We start from the raw sequence: 12,528 nt of genomic DNA, 5'->3' as shown, positions 1-12,528 counted from the left end.
TATTTTAAAAGTACATAAATGGTTGAAGTTAAAAACTCATCACCTATTTTTTTGATAGGTGAGATCAGTCACCCTAAAATCAAATTTTATAGAGAAATTTTAAAATTCCTTTAAGAATTGACAATTTTAATCCGTCTTTAAATTTAGAGAAAAATTAGGTTTGGATCCGTTTAAGTATTCACATATAATAAAATGAATCTTTGTTGGATAGGTCTAATTGGTTATTTATAAAATCACACTTTATAAATCCCTTTAACAATTGGCAAATTTAAGGTCTACCTTTAAATTTAGAGAAAATTAAATTCGAGAATGATTACAAATAGGGAAAGTTATAGGACGCTCAAAATTAGTAACTCGTTAATTTCCAAATTCCACCAAATATTTTAAATTTTAGATTTGAAATTCAGTAAAATTTTATGTCTCAAGATTTCAACGGAATCTCCACTACAAATTCCATTGAATCCGTCGTTGGCGCAATTTTTTTTTTTTTTTTTGTATAATCCCATAATTGTATAGTGAATGACGAAGAAAACAAAGGAAGAAGAGAAGAAAGAAGAAGATCAAGTCAAAGGAGATGGATGGAGACGATGGCAAGAAGATGAGCGATGTCAAACAAAGTGAAAATTATCCATCCAAGTACTAATCAGAGTTTGCTTATCCTCAAATTTTTAGGGTCGAAAACCCAAATGCTTGCTCTCTCATTTAAGATCCATCTATTCTAGGGATAAAATTACCAAACTATCTTGCATGGGATCTTCATTAATAGCCAAACGATGGAACACTAACAAATGATTGTTGAAAGCCCATGGTACTCCATTTATCACCCTATCAATGTCCACCTTATTGAAAAATCTAAACAAATATCGATTCTCTCCCATATCCAAGACCTGCACACACCCCAAAGGATGCCACAAATTTGTCAATGTATTCTTCATCGTCGGGAAGTGGACCACACTAGCAGTAAGAAAACATCCCACCAAACAAAACTCATACACTTGCATTTGATTCCCCGAACCGTCATGGAACTGCCACACTTCCTCCTCAACTTCATTAATACTTAGCCCCGCTAAATCGTTTTCCATGATGAGGGACTTACAAAACACAATCTAAACGAAGAATATGCTCACAAAGAATCCCTAAAGACAAACAACAATAATTGCAAAACCTGCCTAACCCTTACACGTAAAGGAGTTTCAATCAGTTTCAAAAACAAAATCTAATACGTGCTACTCCAAGCAGACGAAGAAAGAAAACGTGCCATATTGGCAGACTTTTCTGATTATCGTAGGGTATTGGGTTTAAGTAACACAATGTTAATTCTTAATTGGTAATATATATATATATATATATATATATATATATATATATATATAAAAGAATGTCATGAGAAGAATTTTATTTTTTTCTTTATATTACTAAATTCATATTTAAAATTAATTATAATATTTAATTTAGAATTATTGGCTCAAAAATTGAATTAAAATAGTTGTGATAATTATAAACTTAAAAATAACTATAATTTAATAAAATTGTGATTTTGAACTAACGAAATTACTCTTTATTTTCCTTCATATTACTAATTTCATATTTAAAAATAATTATAATATTTAGAATTATTTGTTAAAGAAAGTTGTAATAAAATAGAAGTTGAAAGAATTATACATTTAAAATAATAATTATACATTAATAGAAGGTGTGATAATTATCCATTTAAAATATTTACAATTTATAATTTACAATTATTAATTAAAAACACTTGTGCTAATTTTAAAATCGAGTTATTACTTTAATAAAACTCTATCAATAAAATATGGTGAAAAAAGATTATGATAATTGTAATTTGACATAAATAAAAGCATGCTAATTTAATATTAAAGTTAGTTATGTTAAGTATTTTTTATATATATTTGAGAGAGGTGAATGGGATTGCTTGGGATCGAACCCAAACTCTCATGTCTACAAAATAATGCTTTTGTTACTAGGCCAAGAGGTTGATAATTATGTTAAATAACTATTATTTTGAATAACATTATTTTACATTAGTTACATAGAGGAAAAATATGTTTAAAATACTTTAATTATTATTTAAATTTTTTCTATTGCAATAATTATATTTTATACTAATTATTGCAATTAAAGGTATAATATTTGGTATTAGACGAGTAAATATGAACCCGTAAAAAGAAAAAAAAAAAAAAGGAAAACACAAACCGTCCAACACTTAATAATAATTGTAGGCTCCATCTTATCAACACTCACCTTCTTGGAGTCTTACCGTAAATATCTATAACCCCAAATTTCCACACCACTCACTTTCATAAGTACTATTCTACAGAAATTTCTTACAAAAGTCCTTTGGTCATACTTATTGTTTTTCATCTGTTTTTCTCCTTCCTCATGCTCATATACTTATTGTTTCTGAGGTATTGAGCGATCTGTTTTCTGGTTTTGAACCTTACATGCACATATATTTTTCTTCTCATACATCCTCATGTCGTCGTTACTTTCAACTTCCTCATCTAATTCTAGAAAGAAATACGATGTTTTCTTGAGTTTTAGAGGTGATGATACCCGCAAGAATTTTACGGATCATCTCTACGGTGCTCTAAATAGAAGTGGGATCGTCACTTTTAGAGATGACCCAAAGTTGGAGGCTAGTGAAGAGATCGCACACTCTTCAAAGCAATTCAGAAATCATGGTGCTCGGTAATCGTTTTTTCGGAGAACTATGCCTTTTCAGGTTGGTGCTTGGAGGAGCTTGCGGAGATTGTTAAACAAAAAAATGACAAGGCTCATAAAGTATTTCCAATTTTCTACGATGGGGATCCATCCGATTTAAGAAAACAAAAAGGAAAAGTTGAAGAAGCCTTCGCCAAACACGAAGAAAGATACAAGGAAGATAAAGACAAGATTCAAAAGTGGCGAAATGCTTTGACTGAAGTGGCAAACATCTCGGGATGGCATTTAAATAATAGGTATTTCTTTCTTTTCTTCTCTATTTCCTAGTTTTAACGACTAAAAACTTGTTCTTTTATTGCATGTTATTTTTTATAATTTTGTGTTTAATTAAGAATTCCCATATTTCAACTAACAAGCAAGCTGCGTACTTTGATGCTATAATGCATCTTACTGTCTTATTCTTGCTTTTTGTTTGCTTCCAACTATATTATATTCCATGATTCATTGAACTCAAAATGAAAAACAGCATTTGAAAGATTTTTTATTTCATTGTAGGCATGAATCAGAGTTTATCAGAGACATTGTTAAGAAGATATTAGCGAAATTATGTCAGACATATCCAACTATTCATGATGAGTTGGTTGGAATTATCTTACGTTTGGAGTAGTTGTATTCGAAAATAAACATTGGGGAAGACGATGTCCGCATTATAGGAATTTGCGGAATGGGTGGCATCGGTAAAACAACTCTTGCAAGGGATGCTTACACTCAAATGTTACCTCATTTTGAAGGTAAATGCTTTCTTGCTGATATTCGAGAAGTTTCAAACAAACATGGACTTGTTTCTTTACAGAAACAACTTCTTTCTCAAATCTTTCCTGATGAATGCTTCAATTTTTCAATGTTCATGAAGGGAATGCCATAATTAGCCATAGATTGTCTAGTAAAAATGTTATTGTTGTTCTTGATGATGTTGATAACGTACAACACTTGAAATGCTTGGTTGGAAGGCGTGATTGGTTCAATATAGGGAGTAGGATCATTGTAACAACAAGAGATGAACATTTGCTCCGATTTTATCGAATCAATGATGTGTATAAACCTACAACATTGAATCCAAATGATGCATGTAGGCTTATCAATTTGAAAGCTTTTGATAGTGATACAGTACCGAAAGATGATTTCATTGAGTTCTCTAAACATGTTGTACATTACGCTGGTGGTCTCCCCTTAGCTCTTGAAGTCTTGGGTTCTTTTTTGTACGGTAGAGATTTAGCTCACTGGAGAAGTGCAATCGAAAGACTTAAACAAGATTCTAACAAAGAAATTCTTGACACACTCAGAATCAGCTTTGATGGGTTGGAAGATAAGGAAAAGAATATATTTCTAGACATAGCATGCTTTTTCAATGGGGAGAAAAAAGATTTAGTAATGAAAGTATTAGATGGTTGTGAGTTTTTTCCAGATATTGGAATCGATGTTCTCATTAAGAAATCTCTCATAAAAGTCAGTGATGATAACCAATATTTATGGATGCATGCGTTGTTGCAAGAAATGGAAAGAAAAGTTGTTGAAGAAAAATGTGTTGATGAACCTGGAAAACGTTGTAGATTGTGGAAGGAAAGAGATGTCCATCATGTCCTAACAAAAAACACAGTAAATCATTCAACAAAAATTACATACAAAATTTTCTTTTTATCAATATATGATATAAATCCAAAACTTAATCTAATTGGTTTACATATCGATCCTTAAGTAACATTGAGTAGCTTTAAGATAATTTCCATTTGTTGATTATAAATATTAATAAGTATTTGTAATATAAGTGTTTAATTTTATTCAATTTCTCTCATTAGATATTGTTTTACTTTGTTCAATATTTTATTTACTATATTTACCCCAAAGATTGTAATAATGTTGAGCATGTATGTAAATTTTCAAAAGTTTTATCGTACAATTTAGACCATTTATGTTGTCTTCTAATTATCTATTCTTGATTACTTTTAGGCTACCGAAGTGATTGAAGGAATGACCATCGACAATAAAAGGTAGGAAAATATATATATAAATTTATCAATATGTACTATTAATATTGTTTGTAATAAAATCCAATAAAATCCAATGACTAAAAAACCTTTTGGCTTGGCTTGAGAGATTGAAAAGAAAGATAAAGGATGGAAAATTGAAGGGATAGAAAAGTAAATGATGGAAAACATATTTTTTTTCATAGATGTGTTTGGCAAGAAAAATAGAAATTATATTTCGCTTCTCAGTATCGCGAAAAGTGGGAAGGAAAGAAACAAATATATCGACGAACTAGGTTCTGACATATCATTAACAGTTTTCAAAAATAAATTCAAGTGATGCCATTATTTGATTCATTGGTAATATAAGGAATTACAAATCAGTGCACCAAACATAAATCAAAATATTAGTTCTTGTTTTTTAAGCTTAGGTAATTAAAAGTCGAATGAAGTGTTAGATAGAGTGTTGTCTAATATTTTCAATCATTTCTCAATACGCTATGCATTAGATATAAGTATTGGATACAGGTACTTAAAAAGAACAATATTGACGCAGTATAACTTTTAGATATTGAATTTTTTTTTTTGTATATTTTGAAGCTCATTTTTGTTTTGCTCACGGTTATTAGAAAATCAAGCAAGATGCTCAATTTGAGTGGCAAAATCTTCTTCAAGATGAAAAAATTGAGATTGTTGAAAGTGTTTTGCCTATCAAATTGTGATGATCTCAAATATCTTTCTAATGAGCTACGGTTTTTAGATTGGAAAGGATACCCTTTAAGATTGTTGCCTTTAAGCTTCCAACCAAACAATCTTGTTGCACTTCTCTTACCATACAGCTGCATTGAACAACTATGGAAGGGAAATAGAGTAAGAATTAACTTATGTGATCCTTGTGTTTTAGCTTATGTTAATATAAATGATTAAACTTTGATTAAGGTAAAAAAAACCAAAAATTAGCATTATTATGTTTTCTCATTTGTTTCTAATTTATTGTGGTCTTCAACAGCCCTTGCATAAGTTGAAAATAGTGAACCTTGAAGGGTCCGAAAACCTGATCCAGACACCAGACTTCACAACAACACCAAAACTTGAAGCTTTGATTATGGAAGGTTCTACCAGATTAGTGGATGTCCATCCATCAATCGGAGTGCTTAAGAGGCTTAAACTTTTGAATTTAAGAGACTGCAAAAGTCTTAGTAGTCTTCCAACCAAAATTAGAATGGAATCTCTTGAAACATTAATTCTTTCAGGTTGTTCAAATCTTATAAGGTTTCCGGAGATTGATGGGAAAATGGAACATCTAAAAACTCTTGATCTTTCTAGTTGGTATAAAATTGAATATTTGCCCGTGAATTTGCAGCAAGTAGAGTTTTTGGAAGAGCTTGACTTGAGTGAAACAAGCATAACAGAGCCACCACCCTTCATTTTTCTATTGAAAAATATTAAGATTCTATCTTTCAATGGGCGCAAGGGACCATCATATAAGTCACGACCAAATTTGCCTTCTCTTTTCAAGGTAATCCAAGGAAGATGGACGAATCCCATAGCTCCAATGTTGCCTTTGTTGTCAGGTTTGAATTCATTGAGAGAGCTAAAACTAAGGGACTGCAATCTTTGTGAAGGAAATATTCCACGTGATACTTCTGGTCTATCCTCCTTGACAGATCTTGATCTTAGTGGTAACAATTTCATCAGCGTACCTGCATCTCTTACTCAACTCTCAAAGCTTGAGTTTCTTTACTTAATAAATTGCAAGAAGCTTAAATATTTTCCTGAGCTTCTAACAAGTATAGAAAGGTGTGGATCGATGGTTGTACTTCACTTGAAGTAGTTGCAAGTCCATCAAAAGGATGCAATTTAGTGGGTTGGGCTACCGTTAGAGCCATTAACCACTTCAAATTGGCTGATGCATTAGCTCTGCTGAAAAAACATCTTAAGGTCGATTAATCTCTATTTTCTCCCTTACAAAATCTCATACTTGAGAATTTATGGTTTTAGTTACCAAACCACTTGTGTTTTATTTTGCAGGCATTTCCAAATCCAAGTAAAACGTTTGATATTATTATTCCCGGAAGTGAAATACCAGAATGGTTTAGCCAACAAAAAAGTGGCTTTTCAATTAAGATACCCCTACCTATCAACCTTCGGAAAGATAGTCAATGGATTGGAGTTGCTTCTTGCTACAGTTTTGTCAATAATGATGCTTCATGCGATATCGAGGTTGTCGATTGTGAAGCATTTATCTATTGTAGAAATTCTGAAGAAGCCAGCTGTAATGGATCTATTTTTCAAGGTAGAAATCGTCGACAAATTGATTGGAGTGGCTGGTTGGTGGGTAAACGATTTAACGAGCCCATAATGAAAGATCACCTTTTTCTTCGTTATTGGCCGCGTAATAAACTATATCCAATTTCCATGGAGGATAAATATGGTGACTGTGAAACCAATAATTTATGGACAACAGATTGTTTAGATTGGAAATGCGATGAGCTCGAGTTGTCTTTCATTAAAAGCAGTGTTAAGGTGAAGAAGTGTGGTGTTAGAATAGTGTATGAGAAAGATTTGGAAGAAGTAAAAGAGTTGCAGTGCCATACCACTCAATCTTCTCCAGATCATGAACACATCCACCAACACTCTGCTCACAACGATGATCCATCAGTAAGTATCACTTCTCACATAAAAGGAAAACGTAATATCTATGAGGAAGCAGAGGAAGAAGGGCCGCAATTATAATGTGCCAATCGGGGAAGAACCATTAACTATGGTAAACTACTTAACCAACCTTGTTTTTTTTACATAACCTTGCATCTTTTATTTCATATAAAGTAATTATTCTAGACTTATTTACGTATTGATATGAACCTTTCATTATATATCAAAATGTTTTAAAATTTTTATTCATACTAATATAGTAATATTGAACATGAACTCATATTCTATGCCTAAGCATATCCCAAATGTCGATAACATAGTTTTTTATATCATTTAAAATTTTAATAACTTAATTCATTCCTCTTAACATAATTGAAATGTGTACATTTTGATTGGTTTCAATTTTTTATTTATTAAAGTTTTATTTTCATTATATATATATATGTATGTATATATATTCATTTACATCTATATCTTATTTGTAGGTTGAAGTAAATATAATAAATTTGAGACACAAATATGGAGAAAAATGGATAGCTTTCATGACGAAGCAAGTAATAATAAGGTGAAAATCTTTTAATGAGAATTTGATCATAATTTCGATGGGAAAGGATTGTATGAAACAGTGACGTCATGTTATCTGTATCCCTTTTCCAATAGTTTTATGCCATATCAGCATTCTCATCCTGAATTTCAGTATTTTCATCTTGAAAAAAATCAAATCCAAATTAAATTCCTGAAATTCAGGATAAGAATATTGATGTGGCATAAAACTATTGGAGAGGGATAATACCCCTGTTTCATACAATACTTTCTCAATTTCGATTGAGTTAAAAGTACTGGGTTTAATTCGTTCTAATAAAAGTAACATTTAACTTTCATGACTTACAAATAATATTATTCCAACTTCTCAGCTTTTTTTTTTTTATAAAGTATTTATGTTTACATTTATTTTTAATACTCATTCAAATAATCTTGGTGATTTATGTTTGTCACTTAAACCAATAGAAGCACGAAAATTTGCTCAAAGAATCATGCAAACAGACAGTTTAACAATTATAGGCTCGGTTGAATTTAGGAAATTAGGCAAAATGATAATAAAAAAAAATTCTTGGAGCTTATAAATTTTGATAATTTGACCATATTCTTATTTTTTAGTAATTTAGTCCTCAACATTCTATTTTGAGTTAAATTATAGATTTTTTAATGCATTATGTTAATTAAACAGATAATTTAATAATATTGACGTGACATAAATAGCATTTCAATTCAACATCAAACTGTTTAAGTATCGTCTCAATTGGATCATCTTTAACTAAAATAGAGGATAAAGGGAAGGAAATTCCATTTGATTGGTGCGCAGTTTTCTTCTTACTTTTCTTATAATTGGTGCACAATTATGATTGATTTAAATGATTGAACATTAGCAGAATGAAATTATCAAATATTCACCTCTATTTTACAATGAAAATGTCATAATCTTACAAAAAAAAAAATCTGAAATATTAAGATTCAAACAATTGATTCGTTTAAATGTTGTTAAAGAAAATTGCACAAAATAACTAAATCTCAAGTTATATTCTGAATTGGATTTATTGTCACTAAATTCTCCCTCTAGGAATGCATAAAAGTCTATTAAAATCAACTTATCTCACCGAAACTGGTGTAATCCCTTTACAAAGTCGGTTCAAACCAACTTATTTGACCGAAAATGATGTAATCCCTTTATATACATACCTAGATACGTATCGAACAATTTTGGTTTCTGCTTCTTATTAACAAGCTAGAAGGGGATTTAAATTTCTGTGTGCTTCATGTTCATCCTTGGTGCCTAATGTATGGGTGTTGATTGCTTATTCAGCTTTCATCCTATAGCAGTAAGGATGAAAGCTTATTCGGATCGTTTGGATGTATTTCAGAATGCTTAAAACTTAAATTTTGTGTTTTGTAAGAACCTTTATTTTGTTGTAATCATAATTTCGACTCTGTAAGTTCTATCACATTCTTTGGTGTACATATTTGGTGGAACTTTAGTAAGAGATATTTACATTATAAATGTGAAGATTAAAAAATCCAGATTTTATGGTAGTTTTTTATGAATTTGGGTTAAAGCAATTAATAATGATATCGAATTAACAACATGTAAATGTAAACATTACTTTCGCTGACTTTTTAAATTGCCTTGAAAAGTATCTTACCTATGACAGGAGTTAAAAGTGTCGCGAAAACTTTTGTCGGCAAATTTTCATACTATACTAACTAGATTATAACATGTCATTCAATTTTTTTATTGGTTCACTAAAAATGCATAAATTTTATAAATTTCCAGAGCACCAAAAATAAATGAAAATATTAATTCTAGTATTTTTAGGCTTAAGTAATTTAAAGTAAGATGCACGTATTAGATATGAGTATGTATTTGAAATGTGTAAAAAAAGTTCTTTTTCATGTATTAGAGAGTTCTTGAAGGGTCATGTCTCAATGCCCATATTTAGATTTAGCTGCTTCATGTGTTCGAGCTGCTGCTTGTAACAATGCATTTTATTGGATTTAGCTTCCATTAAAGCCATTAACTGCTACAGATTGGCTGAGAACATCAATGCATTAACATTGTTGATAAACCATCTTCCCTCTCATACTTGGGAATTTATGGTTTTATATATTTACCAAGAAACTGATGTTATTATACCTGGAAGTGAAATCCCAGAATGGTTTAGCCAACAGAGAGGTGGCTCTACAATTAGGATGCCTCTACCTCCCAAAATATTTATTAAATATTTTGTTATATATATAAACTTACACCTATATTTTCAATATAGGTTGAAAAAATATAATCCAACTTTGAGACAAAAGTGCGGAGAAAGTTGGATTGCTCCATGAAGAAGCAGGTAATAGGGCGAAATATAATCATCTTTTATCTTTGTCATCAAACGCCATGGGAACCTGTACTGTGTTTTTGTGTTGCTTAAATGGTATTTAAATAGCTACATTTTGTAGTTAAATGTCTTCAATTCCTGCTAACAAAAGATCCCATATTGACGAAACCATATTTCTTGTTGGGGATTTTTGAAGCAGAGGAAGAAATACAGGACAAAACAATGCAGTATTTTTACTTGCTCACAAATGTGCAACAAGGGAGTTATGGCCTCAGCTCATTTAGCTCATCTTTTCAATAAGAAAAACAAAACATTTATAGTCAACTACATCACCTAAACATCCACCTAACACCACGAAGTTACATTGGAATTTATGAAAACATTACTTGCACACATAGATAAGCTGATTTATCAATCTATCAGCACCTAATTACATTAAAAACTATACCAACTCAGTTCATTTTGAACTAAAAAACTAAACTAGTGCTTGAAGTAACAAAATGAACAACAGCTTGAACTTTAGCCAGCATAAGTATGGCTTTGCAGCTTGTTCTGCTTCTTGGCTGCTTCATGTGCTGCATGTGCTGCATGCATGCCAACTTCAACACTCCTCCTTGGCTTGCATGCTACATACTCCTAGCTTAGCTCGCAAATCAGTGAACCTTGCTGTTACAACAAGCATACATGCTGCAGCATGTTTAGAAGCTGCATGCACTTAACCAAAAATATAATAGCAACATGGTTGGCCATTTTCAACACTACTGGTCTGCTTTTGAACTTGACAATCTCTCATACTTCATCCAACAAAAATACATTGTCTTTAAACACATCTTGCCTTGTTCCTTTGTTCATTACAATCCTGTTTCTTCTTGCATAAACAACTTGCAAGTATAGTTTGTTTGCCTTCAATCTGCCATTTTGGCTTGCAATCCGACATGTTTGCACTTTGTTGCTTGCACTAGGCTGAGCTTGCACCTTTGACAGGCTCGCATTTTTTTTGCTTACTGTCTCTTAAGGTGTCTTCAACAGGCTCGCAACTATACAGGGCTCGCACCTTTTGATGAGCTCATAGCTCTCACTTCTCGCTAAGCTTGCAGCTTACACATTTTGCTAAGCTTGCAGCTTACACATTTTTGTTGAACTTGCAGCTTGCACATTGGAAAGCTCACATTCTTTCCTTGAAATTCCTTCAGCTTATTCAAGCTTGTTTGGGAGTCTCTTAAGGTTGAGCTGATGTTGTCTTCTCTTCAAGCAGTCCTTGATGACATGCTTTGACAACTTCTTTCTTTTAACAAGCAACAGAAGCAAAAATCAATGGCCCTTAAGATTAAGGCCCTGATACCAATTGTTGGGGATTTTTGAAGCAGAGGAAGAAATACAGGACAAAACAATGCAGTATTTTTACTTGCTCACAAATGTGCAGCAAGGGAGTTATGGCTTCAACTCATTTAGCTCATCTTTTCAATAAGAAAAACAAAACATTTATAGTCAACTACATCACCTAAACATCCACCTAACACCACGAAGTTACATTGGAATTTATGAAAACATTACTTGCACACATAGGTAAGCTGATTTATCAATCTATCAGCACCTAATTACATTAAAAACTATACCAACTCAGTTCATTTTGAACTAAAAAACTAAACTTGTGCTTGAAGTAACAAAATGAACAACAGCTTGAACTTTAGCCAGCATAAGTATGGCTTTGCAGCTTGTTCTGCTTCTTAGCTGCTTCATGTACTGCATGTGCTGCATGCATGCCAACTTCAACATTTCTGCTGTTATTCTAGAAAGGTATACCTTCAAAATGTTTTTTCTAAGGGATCGAGGTATTCTAACAGTTAAGGTTCTATCAAATGTTGTCGGTGCAATGAAGTTGAAGAGACTTGTGATCATATTTTTATTTCTTGGAAAGCTTGAGAAGTGTTGTTTCAATGGTGGGTGTTATACTTGAAATATAATTAAATTGTTTGATAAATACAACTATCAAATTATAAAAAATTTATTTTATAATTTTATTCTTAATTTTAAACATTGCACATTATTTTAAATAAAGTTATATATTAAATAACATTACTATAAATATGAAAAATTTGTAGTAAATTATAGTATTACTTATAAAATATTTAAACATTATGAAAAATAAATATTATACCGAGAATTAAAAAAAATGAAGGTTCACATTTCATAGAAAATTTTGTTGAATAAAATAACATAGTGAGAAAAAAATTGAATCTAATGTGTGATGGTCTGATGGCCAGGATGTTCACTACCCTAGATGTAGTTTGGAT

At 31.4% G+C, this 12,528-nt stretch overlaps 1 long non-coding RNA gene and 2 pseudogenes across 1 annotated transcript; all 3 read left to right on the top strand.

Annotated features, from left to right (window-relative positions):
* The first annotated feature begins 2,259 nt into the window (after window positions 1-2,259).
* Window positions 2,260-4,835, top strand: LOC108472066 (disease resistance protein RPV1-like; annotated as a pseudogene).
* Window positions 3,362-6,537, top strand: LOC108472064 (TMV resistance protein N-like; annotated as a pseudogene).
* Window positions 6,538-6,758: 221 nt separating this feature from the next.
* Window positions 6,759-8,237, top strand: LOC128279283 (uncharacterized). The gene is made up of 2 exons (XR_008274019.1): window positions 6,759-7,470; window positions 7,844-8,237. It is a non-coding gene; the product is annotated as an uncharacterized LOC128279283 (long non-coding RNA).
* Window positions 8,238-12,528: the final 4,291 nt, after the last annotated feature.

Source organism: Gossypium arboreum, chromosome 11 (assembly GCF_025698485.1).
Source record: "Gossypium arboreum isolate Shixiya-1 chromosome 11, ASM2569848v2, whole genome shotgun sequence".
Taxonomy (NCBI): Eukaryota; Viridiplantae; Streptophyta; class Magnoliopsida; order Malvales; family Malvaceae; genus Gossypium; species Gossypium arboreum.
The sequence above is the reverse complement of the archived record's forward strand: the minus strand, read 5'-3'. Positions and strand labels throughout refer to the sequence as shown.